The sequence below is a fragment of the Schistocerca americana genome, chromosome 2 (genome assembly GCF_021461395.2).
Source record: "Schistocerca americana isolate TAMUIC-IGC-003095 chromosome 2, iqSchAmer2.1, whole genome shotgun sequence".
NCBI lineage: Eukaryota > Metazoa > Arthropoda > Insecta > Orthoptera > Acrididae > Schistocerca > Schistocerca americana.
This window is the reverse complement of record NC_060120.1, coordinates 723,907,453-723,916,247: the sequence shown is the minus strand read 5'-3', so window position 1 is coordinate 723,916,247 and position 8,795 is coordinate 723,907,453. Positions and strand designations below refer to the sequence as shown.

General features: G+C 46.9%; 1 pseudogene; it reads right to left on the bottom strand.

The window, feature by feature from the left end:
* Positions 1 to 351: 351 nt before the first annotated feature.
* On the bottom strand, positions 352 to 469 carry LOC124597738 (annotated as a pseudogene).
* Positions 470 to 8,795: the final 8,326 nt, after the last annotated feature.

Genomic DNA, 8,795 nt, shown 5'->3' with positions numbered 1-8,795 from the left:
ATCGCAGGGTGACACACTAGTCGTTAAAATGGAACAAAGGCTACGTTTAATTTATCGGCTCCACAACACATCCAACAAGACAATTATTAACTTCCTTTAATGACCGTATCTCACTACGAGACAGGAAGCCCTACGTAATACAAACCATAAAGCACTCCGTCTTCAGGCCACGAGTGGCCTACTGGGACCATCTGACCGCCGTGTCATCCTCAGTGGAGGATGGGGATAGGAGGGGCGTGGGGTCAGCACACCGCTCTCCCGGTCGTTATGATGGTATTCTTGACCGAAGCCGCTACTGTTCGGTCGAGTAGTCCTCAATTGGCCTCACGAGGCTGAGTGCACCCCGAAAAATGGCAACAGCGCATGGCGGCCTGGTTGGTCACCCATCCAAGTGCCGACCACGCCCGACAGCGCTTAACTTCGGTGATCTCACGGGAACCGGTGTAGCCACTGCGGCAAGGCCGTTGCCACGGAATACAAACCATACTACTCAATAACAAGCGTCCGCACCGCCACATACTCTCATGCATACTACTGCGCGACACTCGCCTCACGTTGTCGCATGTCAAACTAGGACCACTGTTGATGCCAGAAACAAAAAGCAACGCACTCCCATATCCACACAACAGTGTATAATGCACAAAACCCACATACACCGGCGTATCATTCAATAAACTGATACTGAATTGGCCTACTTGAGGTACACACATATCTCAAATGCTCTACGCTAAATTGCATACTTCTTTACATTTGCGACGGCTTGGATCCAGGAAACACTCCCCCCAAAAGTGTAGGAAGAGAAGGGAAGAACGCGGCAATGTCGCTTTGTGGGATACCTTAGCTCTACAAGGCAAGAGCGTAGTACGATGTAAAAATGTAAGTGTAGGTTTATTTGTCATTAAATGACTACGAATCTGCCTACACTACGGAGCAAATAGTGAGCGGAAATAACTGCTACATTTTAATATAACACCTCTTTTCGGAAAGGCAGCTGTACATCGTCAGCAAAGACTGTGGTCTTGTTTACAATTTTATATTTTGTTTTAATGTCACGTTTCTGGCGAACTAAGACATCTTCAGATGTACGAGTAATATGGAGAGGGAATGGTCGCTGTCACCGGCATCAGTTGCTCATTATTAGTACACAACTAAGTGCCACAGCCAACATGGTGTCAGCGTAACCGTGTCGGTCTCTCCTCCACTATTCTGTTGAACAACGCTATTTCGGCCCAGGGCTAAAATGGAGGTTAGTGTCTAGAGCGCTGTTTGTATAAGCAACAATTCTAAACATATTAATGATACTTCTTTCATGCCGCGATAACTGCACCAAGAAAAGCCCACATCAATCTCCATCTGTAAAAAGGAGGAATAAAACACCAAAATGTTTATCACCTTTATTCGCAAGTATTACATTTTTTACACTGAACAGCTGCATGTGGAACCATTATTAGTCAGACTAAAAGATCAAAAAAAAGTACGTGTGTACGCTATGAAACTCTCTAACGACCATAGCGGAGTGGTTCTCTCATTGTCAATGTATTCCAGATATTTTTTTAGCTTGTATAGCGATAATAGGATTCAACGCTGATGTACATACATTTAAAATCGGGTAGAAATTATCATACTTGCAATGGATTCCCGTCTGGCTTTTTGCCGACGGGCTAAAAGCTAACACGGTTTAGTACGATTAATTATTCTAGCGAATATGTTACATGTAACACGTGTGGTCAATTAATCACGTATTGAATTCAGTATTCACAACCTTTTAAATCTCAGAGATGGGAAATTAGAACGACTTAACTGGGCAGCGCTTTAATCTAGGAGGTGATAGAACAATCTCTAAGTACAAAGGTCGTAAGGAAAGCCACGATCAATTTACGCTAAGTTAGGAAAATAAAGCAAATGTTTCACTGAAAGTATATGCATTTATTAAATTAGCTATAAAATATTCGTTCCAACGCTTTCGTATACAGTTTTGATAATTTCAAAATAACCCGCTTGGCAGATTCAATCGAGTATCAGCTCTGAGGATCAAACGACCTCAAGTTCCTCTTCTTGACTGTGACTGTACTGCTCCTTCCACAGCTGGTACTAGACAAATACAACAGATTGTGATTGGATCGTGCCATTGCTTGCTGCAGGAAGAAACCACATTTCTTCACTAATGGCTGTGACACGTGGGGACGGTATTTATCGTTTGAGGGTCTTATTTTTCCCTATACATTTGTTATCTGTTATTGTATGTCCCAGTGAAAGGAAAGAAGGCATTTTTTTCTAACAAGGGAACCTCCCCATCGCACCCCCCTCAGATTTAGTTATAATTTGGCACAGTGGATAGGCCTTGAAAAACTGGACACAGATCAATCGAGAAAACAGGAAGAAGTTGTGTGGAACTAAGAAAAAAATAAGCAAAATATATGAACTGAGTAGTCCATGTGCAACATAAGCAACATTAAGGACATTGTGAGCTCAGGAGCGCCGTGGTCCCGTGGTTAGCGTCAGCAGCTCCGCAATGAGAGGTCCTTGGTTCAAGTCTTCCTTCGAGTGGAAATTTTACTTTCTTTATTCTCGCAAAGTTACGTATGAAGCGTCTGTACGTTCATTTACGTCTCTGTTCACTGTAATAAGTTTAGTGTCTGTGTTTTGCCACCGCACCGCAAAACCGTGCGATTAGTAGACGAAAGGACGTGCCTCTCCAATGGGCACCGAAAACATTTGCTCGCAAGGTCATAGGTCAACCGATTCCTCCACAGGACAACACGTCTGACATATTCTATACGACACTGGTGACGGCATGTGCGTCACCTGACAGGAATATGTTGTCGACCCATATAACTTGTACACTTGGCGAATGGATAAAAAGATTCTTCTGCCTTGCCGATTTAGGTTTTCTTGTGGATGTGATAATCACTCCCAAAAAAGTGATGAAAACATAAGAGTTTGTCACATGAAATGCAACAAATGAATGCAAGAGTTTCACAGTCGAACAGTTTTCCCTGTGCTCTGTCAAAATATATGTTTTTAACGTTTTCAAATTTTTCCGTGTGTAGACCGTCAAACTCTGCATGTGTCCAAGCAAATCTGAACATGTCCTGGAATTTTGGAGAGCGAAGTTGATTATGTTTGAGTGCCTTAACTTTGATAATAGTCTGAAAATAAAAAAAAAATTCACTCGAGGGAGGCTTGAACCAAAGACCTTTCGTTTCGCAGCTGCTCACGCTAACCACGGGACCACAGCGCTTCAGAGTTTGCAGTGTCCTTGATGCTGCCTATCTTACGCATGGACTACACAGTTTGTATATTTTGCTTATTTTTTTCATAGTTCCACACAACTTCTTCCTGTTTTCTCGATTGATCTGTGTTCAGTTTTTCAAGGCCTATCCACTGTGCCAACTTGTAATTAAATCTGAGGGGGGGGGGTGCGATGGGGAGGTTCCCTTGTAAGCAACATGCGTGCTTCCGGTACGGGGAGGTTTGCAGGGCCAGGATCGAATCCACCCGACGGATTAATGACGAGGAGTCGGTGTGCCAGCCAGCCTGGATGTGACTTTAAGGCGTATTCCAACGTCCCACTACTGTAGGTGAATAACGGGCTGCTGTCCATCTTCCGCCTCATATACACGCTATGCAAACATTTGGAGCACTTTTTCACACTTATAGACAGAATTTACTGCATATGCAGACAGATTGGGTACACTGCTTCTGTCCTCGGGGAGAATGACCTTAACTGTTTGGAATTACAATGAAATCCAGACTATTAGCTGCTTGCAGGCGTTGATAAATATCAACGGGGACAGTAGAAAATGTGTGCCCTGACTGGGACTCGAACCCGCGATTTCCTGCGTACATGGCGGACGCTCTATCTGACTGAGCCATCGAGGACACAGAGGATAATGCGACTGCAGAGACTTATCTCTGGCACGCTCCCCGTGAGACCCACAATTCCAACTTACTGTCCACACACTACATTAGTAGTGCCCGTGCCCACTATATTAATTACTCGCGGCAATCAGTCTACCGGTATTGGTGATCTTGCAGATCTCGATACAGATACCATCTTCATATGGATAAGGCTTACCGGCCAATGATCTTCTTCAATGCGGCTGCACTAACACTGCTCAAACTCTTACAGGAATCGGTAGATTGATTGCCGCGAGTAATGTATATAGTGGGCAGGGGCACTACAAAAATAGTGTGTGGACAGTAAGTTGGAAATGTGGGTCTCACGGGGAGCATGCCAGAGATAGGTCCCTGCATTCGCGCTGTCCTCTGTGTCCTCGATGGCGTCGCCTTACGGAACGCTAGCGGCACGGACGTCTCGTGTACGTCCTCGCCACGCAGCTCGCTCGCGGAGTTGTTTACGTGATTCTGCCGTCTTAAGGCGCTATATTTCCTCCTAAATAGAATGGGTTATGGTTCAAATGCCTCTGAGCACTATGGGACTTAACTTCTGAGGTCATCAGTCCCCTAGAAGTCAGAACTACTTAAACCTAACTAACCTAAGGACATCACACACATCCATGCCCAAGGCAGGATTCGAACCTGCGACCGTTGCAGTCGCGCTGTTCCAGACTGTAGCAGAGTGGCTTATGCCCACAGAAAATTGACACTGAAAATTAGAACATTCTCGGTTTTCTTGCCGCGTCAATTCGGGATAAAATCTCAAGCTTTCGACGATAGCCTCCATCGTCATCGTCAGGAGCAACTGACTGTCTTCACTGCTGCTGGGTGGTCTTTTGTAGCCCGTGCATGGCTTCTGATTGGTCTGCTTGTCGTTGGTCGGCGATTACGTATTGCTGTCGCAGACGGTGTCAATGTGTGCGCTGGTGGCGCCACCGCTTCCGTGGGAACGTAAACCTTGGAAGGAACGTCTCTGCTGCTTCTCTGCATCGAGCACTCGTTCCCATGCGCCGCTCAGAAAGTATCCACTATCACGGTTAAAGTTCTTCTCGCTCATTCTTAACTCAGCAGCCTTCTTAATAACAGAATCCCAGTATTTGGAGGCATTGGACATATTTTTTCTTTCCTCGAACAGTATTTTATGTTTGTTCGTGAGGCTGTGCTCCCCAATTGCTGATTTCTCCAGTTGCTGTTCTGCACAGTGGTCGTAAACGGTACTAATGGTCTGTCCTATATAATTGCTGCTACACTCCCAGGGGATATAAATTCCAGGGACCCTGAGGCCGACACTGTCCTAGATAGGGCTCATCATCTCCTTAATTTTCTTAGGAGGACGAAAAATCGGTCTTATACCCCCTCTACACAGGAATCTTCCTATTTTGCTGGATGTAGAGCCACAAAAAAGACGAACCGCAGTCGGTTTTTCATCGTGTGAGTGTGCAGCATTTTCACGTTTTCTTTTCTTTTCAGCCGGCCGAGGTGGCCTAGCGGGTCTAGGCGCTTCAGTCCGGAACCGCGTGACTGCTACGGTCGCAGGTTCGAATCCTGCCTCGGACATGGATGTGTGTGATGTCCTTTGGTTAGTTAGGTTTAAGTAGTTCTAAGTTCTATGGGACTGATGACCTTTTTTTTTTTGACAGCACTGCCTTTATATCGTGTGCACCATAGCGATTCTTTCGGAACACGTACTTCAGATGGTTAATTTCGGACTTCAAGTGGTCGTCGTCAGAAACAATTTTTGCTCTATATACAAAGGTGGTCAAAACAGCTCTCTTCTGAGCAGAATGATGGAAACTCTGTGCGTTACGGTATAAATCGGTATGCGTCGGCTTACGGTACACAGAGTGGCCGAGACGCTCGTCCGCCTGTCGTTGTACTAAAACGTCTAAGAATGGCAGCCTTCCTTCCTTCTCCATCTCGACAGTGAACCGGATGTTCGGAAGTATGCTGTTCATGTGTTCCATAAATTGTTCGAGAGCTTCTTCGCCGTGTGGCCAGACCATAAATGTATCGTCAACATAACGATAATATAAGGATGGACGGAGGGGAACCGAATTTAATGCACGTTCCGCAAAATTCTCCATAAAAACGTTAGCCAGTGTTGGAGACAACGGAGAGTCCATCGCCATACCATCCGTCATTTCATAAAATTTATTACCGTACAAGAAGTAGGTGGTCGTCATCACATGCCGGAACAAATTTACAGTTTCAGGAGGAAAAAGATCCGCCAGCATTTTCAAAGTGTCCTCCACAGGAACTTTTTTAACAGCAATACCACATCCAGGCTGTCTAAAATGTCATGTGGATCAATTCTAATCTGTTTGATTTTCTCGATGAACATCTGGGAGTTTTTGATGTGATGCTCACACCAGCCGACTATGGGAGTCATCAACTTTGTTAAATATCTGGCCAGCTTGTAGGTAGTAGATCCATTTGCACTGACAACGCGTCTAAAGAGTACATTATCCTTATGGACCCACAAGCTGGCGAAGTAGGCTGTTGAAATAAGAATTAGCGATAAGAACTTTAACCGTGATAGCGGATACTATCTGAGCTGTGCATGGGAAAGAGCGCTCGATGCAGAGAAGCAGCAGAGACGTTCCTTCCAAGGTTTACGTTCCCACGGAAGCGGTGGCGCCACCAGCGCACACATTGACACCGTCTGCGACAGCAGTACGTAATCGCCGACCAACCACAAGCAGATCAATCAGAAGCCATCCACGGGCTACAAAAGACCACCCCAGCAGCAGTGAAGACAGTCAGTTGCTCCTGACGATGACGATGGAGGCTATCGTCGAAAGCTTGAGATTTTATCCCGAATTGACGCGGCAAGAAAACCGAGAATGTTTTGCATGCAAGTGCCGTCCCGAAAGACTTCGTTATCACTGAAGATCAGCTTTGCACCTGAATATGCCCGATCAAAAGCACTGGAAATCGAACAGTTTATCAGAGATGAAGTCAAGATTGATTGCAACGATGTTGCATCCAACTGTCTATAGTGAGCAGTGTGGTGTACGTAACATTGATTAACGAAGACATATGTGACAAAATTCTAAGTGCAACTCCAAGTGCTCTTAAGTTCCGTCACTCTGGTGGACACATCGGTGACATATCTGTGGAACACGCAGGACTTGGACTGCGGACGATACGTGTATTGGAACTCCCTTTCGAGGTGCCTTTAGAGGTAGTCGTATCTGCATTCCGTCCATATGGAAAGGTGCTTAGTCATACAGCTGAAAAGTGGGTTTACTTCACTACATACCCGGTTATCAATGGAGTACGGCAGATCCGCGTAGAGGTAACCAAACATGTACCGTCCTACTTGTATAATGGCGGCTGCCGTGCAATTATAATTTATGATTGCCAGCCGAAGACATGCTCAGGATGTGGTAAAGAAGGACACCTGCATTCCAGTTGTCTGCAACGCAGAATCACACAGTTACCGCCTGGGGACCTGCAGGCCACGACCTCTCCGACGACGCTACCGCTGACGTTTGTCGAAGTTCTCCATAACGACCCCGACCGCGATCACCACTGGTTCCTACTACAGCCGCATCGTCGTCTCCGGTAATGCCACAGGCTGCTGCGGACGCACCGACGCCCTTGCCTCCTCCTCCCGACATGTGCAGTGGTGAGCAATCTCTTGGGCAGGGGATGGCCCTTGACTCCATTGTTGTGCCTACCGATGCTTTTGTGCCTGACCCTCCGGACCCCCAGGTGTCTTCTGACACTGAAGATCACTTGCTCAAGCAACGCTCGCCGAAGGGACGTCGGAAACGGCGGATCGCCCCGTCCGACACCTGCAGAATGCATTCTCAAGACGATGTGGATCACAACTATCAAGATGTTCCCCCGATGGACAATTCCGTGGTGGAAGCACCAGTCTGACCCCTGTCGGAGGTACAACCATCTTTGCCTGCACCAGGCGCTGTACCTATGGACGTTGAACAGTAGCTGAGCCAACACCACTCTTCCACCGCCGACGCGACGCTGCCTTCGGACGCCGCAGGTACTCAATTGGACGCGCACCATCCATACGGCTTTGAGTGGTCTAACGATGTAGACGACGAAACACCTATCGTTGAGACAGCAGCGAATGCTGCTGCTCCAACTCACGACTGCTAATCGTCAGGGTTACTGGATGGGAATGTGCAGCCTGTTGGGACAACTTTCATGCTATCTGCTGCTCTTCATGCCTCCATGAGCGTCCCAGTAACCCCAGTTCCGCGACAAGCGTAAGGAATTGGCTCCATCAATGTCACCGCCATTGGCACCTCTGTGAAACTACGATTGCTCTGTGAAATGTTGAGAGCGTCGGACCGCAATGTTACCCTTCGGCAGGAAGTTCGCCTGGCGACGTTTCCTAATATCTCTGGCTATGTTTCTTACCTCACGCCGTGTGCTGACGGTGGCTATGGGACAGCTATTCTTTTAAAGGAAGGCAGTGACGTAGACGACGTGATTTACCTACCATCGGCTAGGGTCTTGCTGTGACTTTCCACAGTGTCCGAATCATCAATGTTTACGCTCTCTCGGGGATGGCCAAGCGACGGGAACGGTCGCCATTCTTTTCAGAACAGGTCGCTCCTTTGTTTGTAGGCCGCTACGACCATATTATTCTTGACGGCGACTGCAATTGTGTGTTATCTCAGAAGGACCAACATCCCCATTTCACCACAAGCCAGGAACTCAAGCCGCTCGTAAATGAACTGAACCTCAGTGATACCGGGGATCTCATGCAGGTGATCGACCAGGAAATACGTACGTCACCAGCCATTCAGCAAGTCGTCTTGGCCGTGTCTACATTTCCCAAGAAATCGTGACTGCCACGCTTGACGCTGAGTTATGGCCTACCGCCTTCTCCGACCATATCGTCTACATTTGCACCGTTTCGC